Source organism: Vigna unguiculata, chromosome 9, assembly GCF_004118075.2.
Source record: "Vigna unguiculata cultivar IT97K-499-35 chromosome 9, ASM411807v1, whole genome shotgun sequence".
Taxonomy (NCBI): domain Eukaryota; kingdom Viridiplantae; phylum Streptophyta; class Magnoliopsida; order Fabales; family Fabaceae; genus Vigna; species Vigna unguiculata.
In genome coordinates, this window is record NC_040287.1 from 9,548,531 (window position 1) to 9,554,252 (window position 5,722).

At 37.5% G+C, this 5,722-nt stretch overlaps 1 non-coding gene across 1 annotated transcript; it reads right to left on the reverse strand.

Moving 5' to 3' along the window:
* Positions 1–5,087: 5,087 nt before the first annotated feature.
* On the reverse strand, positions 5,088–5,194 carry LOC114164920. Its single transcript, XR_003599655.1, has one exon. It is a non-coding gene; the product is annotated as a small nucleolar RNA R71 (small nucleolar RNA).
* Positions 5,195–5,722: the final 528 nt, after the last annotated feature.

Consider the following 5,722-nt stretch of genomic DNA (forward strand, 5'->3'; position numbering starts at 1 on the left):
ATGCAGAATTTGGGAAGATATGATGGGAGTTTGTTTGGCTTATTTTGCGAGTCATGACTGTGTAATCCTCTTATACTAGGTATTGCCTCCTCTATTTTGAGAGGTAAGACCTTTTCCTTCTTTTCCCCGGGCATCTTCACAGTTTTGTCAGGCACTAACAACTTAACATGGACTCCACATTCATGTATGTTTCAAACTATGAGTGAGAATGCACATGACCCAAAACTCCCATGGTTGGCCAAGTGTTTGAGAAGTGGTTAGTAAACAAAAAATTAGGAAATCGTATCTCATCATCGCTTAGGCGAGCATGTCTCGTCTGAGAGAGAAAACAAGTCGCTTAAAACCAAGCAAGTTGCCTGGGCGAGATGCTCGACCCCTAAACTAGTAGCAAGTCCTGCAACTCTCGCTTAGGCGAGAGTGACCCGCTTGGGTGAGAATTGCAGCATTCCTCTCTTGGTCTTGCGCGAAAACAATCCAAAACCATACCAAAACCCAATTTAATCACTACCAAGCATTCTATTTCATCAAGCCATCACAATAACATGTTTTACACAAGTTTGAATCACCAAAACGAAATGTTTGACCATAGTTAACCAATACAGTTTAAAAACCCTCATCCAATTCATGGAATTCACCACAAACTATGTGCACAATATCAATTCCACCCATTTTCAGCCATAGTGCCTATAATACGAATTTAGCATCATGCAGAATATGGGAAATAACACAAACAAAGAATCACAACTGAATTCATATGCACATAAGGACAACTCCCCTAACTTGAAGTTCTTGATTAAAATTAAGAAGAAAAAGGACGCTTCTCCTCAAGTCTTCTCCCAATTCACCTCTTGTGCACCCAAAACTTGCCACTCCCAATCCGAATTTCGTTCTCCTTTTAAGCCAAAACAGACCAAAGTGCAGAAAACCCTTCTTTCTCCCAGATTTTGTCTTTTATAGGTCTTCTAATGTTGGTCTAAAAAGCTAAACAAAAATTGGGCTTTATTATGGGTTTAATGCCTATTCGATGGTAATTACAGGTCTTCTAATGTTGGTCTAAAAAGCTAAACGAAAATTGGGCTTTATTATGAGTTTAATGCCTATTCAATGGTAATTACAGGTGGTTTTTCATACCCCCTTAGGGTTCTCTCTACCTTTTCACCTTCACTCCAAACTAAATTTGGCAAAAATAAAGGTTAATTTCGGTCTATCAAGGTTTGAACCCGTGACCTTCCACTCATAAGGCCAAAGCACCACCACTATGCCAATTCACATTTAGTGATAACTATTATAATTCTATATTTATGATATCACTCACTATTCAGAAATATATTAACAAAATGATAATAAGTCAAATAATACACAACAAGCATACATAGGACTCGAACCCAAGTCCTCTCACATAATCAAAATACTCTTAACCATTTGAGCTAATACTTTTCCATGTCCTACCAATTAGCATTTAATGACATTCAAGTTTCCACCTCCCACCTTTAATTAATTAATTATTTAATTAATTAAATTTTCAGCGGGTCTTACATAGTCATTTTCAATTCTTCATACGCTTGGAACTTCCTACTTCCTGGGCCAGTTGTCACCACTACATGTTGTTAGTGTGGACTTCGTCTTTATATTCTTATACATGTTTCAAGTCATCATTTATTCTTGGGAGACCATTGTAGATTTGATATTTTTATGAATAATTGTGGTTGTTCGTGATGTTAGTGCAGGTTCTAGGCATGGCTAGAGTCTAGTCCTTTAGGTTTTTCTTCCATTTCACTTCTTCGAGTATAAACAGAACTTGAACCTCTGATGTTGTGCCCTCGAAGATATAGAGAATGACCCTTGTATAAGAATTGAGAGATGAGAACGTCAGCGATTGCGACTTCTACGTTTCGACATTGTTCACAGTAGTGTCAATTGTCGTTAATGCCTTCAGCTACATTTACAATGAGGGTATCAAGTCCTTTGAGAAGAGCCAAAAGTAGTAAATGGAGGAAAGTTATTAGTCACTAATTCAGTCACTGATTCAGTCACTGATTCGGTCATTGATTCAGTCATTGATTCGGTCACTGATTTGGTCATTGTTTCAGTCACTAATTTCAATCACTAATTCGGTCACAAATTCAGTCACAAATTCGATCACTATGATCAGTGACAAACATATTAATGACCGATTTTTTAGTCACTAAATCAATCACTGTTTCCATTAGTGACCGATTTTAGTCATTTAGTGAATGAATTTTCAGTCACTATTTGATGTTTTTCTTGCAGTGAGCTCGCGTTGAGCTTCTCATCGTTGCCGAGTGTTGTTTCGCCTAGGAATGGCGGGTTATTATAACTTAACATCGTCGACATTCTATTATTTGATACATCTTGACGAGGACGAAGTTTTCATGATATTGTTCATGGACTCATTCGTAATCATGACCTTCATCATGGTCCTCTTATGCATTTAACTTTGCTGGGAAAAGAAGTTGCTAACATGATGAATCAGAGAATGTCCATTAATAAGTTTAGCATGTTGCATCAATTGTGTGAATTTTGGCACATCTAGCATCCTTTGAATTTTCAGATGAATTAAAGCTCGATGCAATTGCACAAATTTAATGTGTACCAACATAAGTTCATAGATAGTAAATATAGGAATAAAGACATTAATAAATTACCATATACATATTATAAAAGTAATAGTATTAGTGGGTCCCATAATGATATAAGGCATTGGAATTCTTCCATTCAATGGAACCCAATTCTAAGGAGAAAAAAGAAACTCACATGTTGAGTCATTTAGACACCACCGTCACACCCCATTAGCATGCATGTGTAGGTTTTGTAAGTGGCAAGGATGGGATGTTGGCATCAACATTCATGATGATGTCAACAACATTAAGACGAAGAATGACGTTTAGGACCATCAAAACATTTCTTATGTTGGTGAGTTCCATGCTTGCGAGCCTCACTTGCTTTCGCAAACCAGCACCTAACATGGTTAGTAGTAAGAGAGGAAAAGGCAACAGAGCATTGATAAGTGCCAAAATTCAGTAAAGATTCATAACAAAATCTAGTTCTTATGCTTTTAATTTGTGTTCATTTCATATTGATTCTCCCTAAATCTAAGTTTCAATCACATGCTTCCAAGTTTTGATTTAAAGAAATCATTTGATCCTATTTTGTGTAATTTTCAGGTAAATTATAATTGAAGGAGGAAAGAACAGAAGAAGAGTGAAAGGAGAAATGAAGAAACAGAAAAGAAACTCTGCAGGGTCGCTCAAAACCAAAGCATGCTCGCCTAAGCTAAAGCCACGGCCGCCATTCTTGCCTAAGCGACGCAGGACCTCGCTTAAGCGAGCGCTTGTGCAGTGGAGACCCTCTCTTGCTGCCATTCTCGCCCAAGCGAGATCAGATGCTGCCAATCTCGCCTAAGCGAGATCCTTTCTTCAGCTCGAAGTACTCTTGCTCGCCTAAGTGAGATATTGGCTTCAGCACGTCTCGCCCAAGCGAGAGGCTTTCTTTAGCATGAAGAATGTTGTCTCGCTCAAGCGAGACTCGGGTAGCTTGAGCGAGACCTTCGTGGAGTATAAATACTCCCTGAATCAGAAAGTGAAAACCAGCTAGAGATTTTGGAAGAGGAGTGCATCCGTGCTGCAGAGCTACTACCAAGAGCATAACACAGATCATATTTCTTCTTCTTCTTCTTTAGTTCTTAGGATTTGATAGCTACCATGAGTGGCTAATCTTCTCCTTTGGGATTGAATGTAATCTACTCAAACTGGGATGTAATCTGGTGATATTTATATATAGCATTTCTGTTTTACTCAATATTGGTATTATTGTTCTGCTCTTAATGCTTACTTCTATCTGATCAATAAATGTTTTGATTTTGATTTTTAGATCTGACTAGAAAGTATTTCTGAAAATCTGATTTGAACAATGATACTTGATATACTGTGATGCTAGGAATAGATCTCAATATATCAATTGCTTTTAACACTCGATCCTAATGCTGGATAGTTTGTTGAATATGTGAGGAATCAATATTCAGGGAACTAATCTTATGAATTTTATACGCGAGGGATCGGTATAAATGATTTTTGAGTGTGCATCAATATTGGTATTTTCAGATGTTATGTATTATATTCATCCAGATTACAGACAAGGGAGATAGATGAAATTCAATCCCAGTTTCTTTATTGATCTTTTAACTAATTTTCTATTTTACTCTATTTTATTTATGCAATTTAGTTTAACTACCGATGATCCATCAAATTAAAATTTCTGTATATATATGCTGATTGAGATAATTAATTATTTTCACTGAATTCGTTCCTCGTGTGTTCGACACTCTTACTAAAAAATCATTATACTACAGTTGACTTTTGGTACGCTTGCCAAGAGACCAACAAGTATTTTTGGCGCCGTTGCCGGGGAACGGTGTTCTTTTGAAATTTCTAGTTATCTCATCCAACTTTGTGTATATTTTTCTTTATTAGATAGCTTATTAAAATTTTCCTTTGTACTAATTCTTGCTTGAGCTATTTTGATTTATGCTCTTAAGAGGTTAGGTTCCTGAAGATCGATTAGCATTAGACCCGGAGATAGAAAAGACAACGAGAAGAAACAGAGGCAGAAACAAGAAGAAGCAAGGAAAGACAAGGGAAGAATCTTCCAGTACTTCCATCACACCTCAATTAGAAAACATGGAGAATCAAAGACCAGCTCCAACCAGAAAGACACTTGGAGATTATGCTATGCAGCAAGGACCAAGATATTTTTCTAGCACAGCAATACCACCCACCACTAAAACTCTGGAGATGAAGCCAGCCTTCCTTAGCTTAATCAGTTCTCATTAATTCACTGGAATGGATAATGAAGATCCATATACTCATCTTTCTACATTCTATGAATTGATAGGAACCATGGGCTTTCAAGAAGGAGATCTTGAACATGCATACATGCGTTTGTTTCCTTTTTCTTTGGCAGGTAAAGCAAAGGAATGGCTTAAGTCACATCCAAACCAGAGTTTGAACAGCTGGAAGGATGTTAAGGAGAAATTCTTGAAGAGATTCTTTCCACCATCTCGCTACATCAAAGCCAAAGCTGATATTTTGACATTTAGGCAAGGACCAGATGAGCCATTTTGTGAAGCTTGGGAGCGATTCAATTCCTTATTGAGGAAATGCCCAAATCATGGATTTGAAGATATTGCTCAGCTGAACATATTCTGTAATGGTCTGAGGCCTGACACCAAGATGATATTAGATGGAGCAGTAGGTAGAACAATGATGAGTGTAGATGCAGAGCAAGCAACAAGAATCATTGAGGCATTAACATCCACAGATCATCAAGCTCATCATAATAGGCAAACTGTTTAGAGGAAAGGAGTGCTTGATCTTAGTACTACAAATGTAATCTTAGCTCAGAATAAAATTCTGACTCAACAGATTGAAGCACTGACGAAGCATATGTCTACATTACTAGAGCAGTTGCAAGTTGTGCAATCCTCTCCCAGTCAACAACCCATGAGATGTGACTTTTGTGGATGCGATCATCCAAATGGTCATTGTTCATATCAGAGTAGCTCACAAGGAAAAGTTCAATACGTGAGTAACCAAGGAAGATCAGGAAATTTCTCCAACAATAATAACTTTTCACAGGGGTGGAGAAATAATCCAAATCAGAATTTTGGATGGAAGCAAGATGTTGGTCCTTCAAACAGACAATC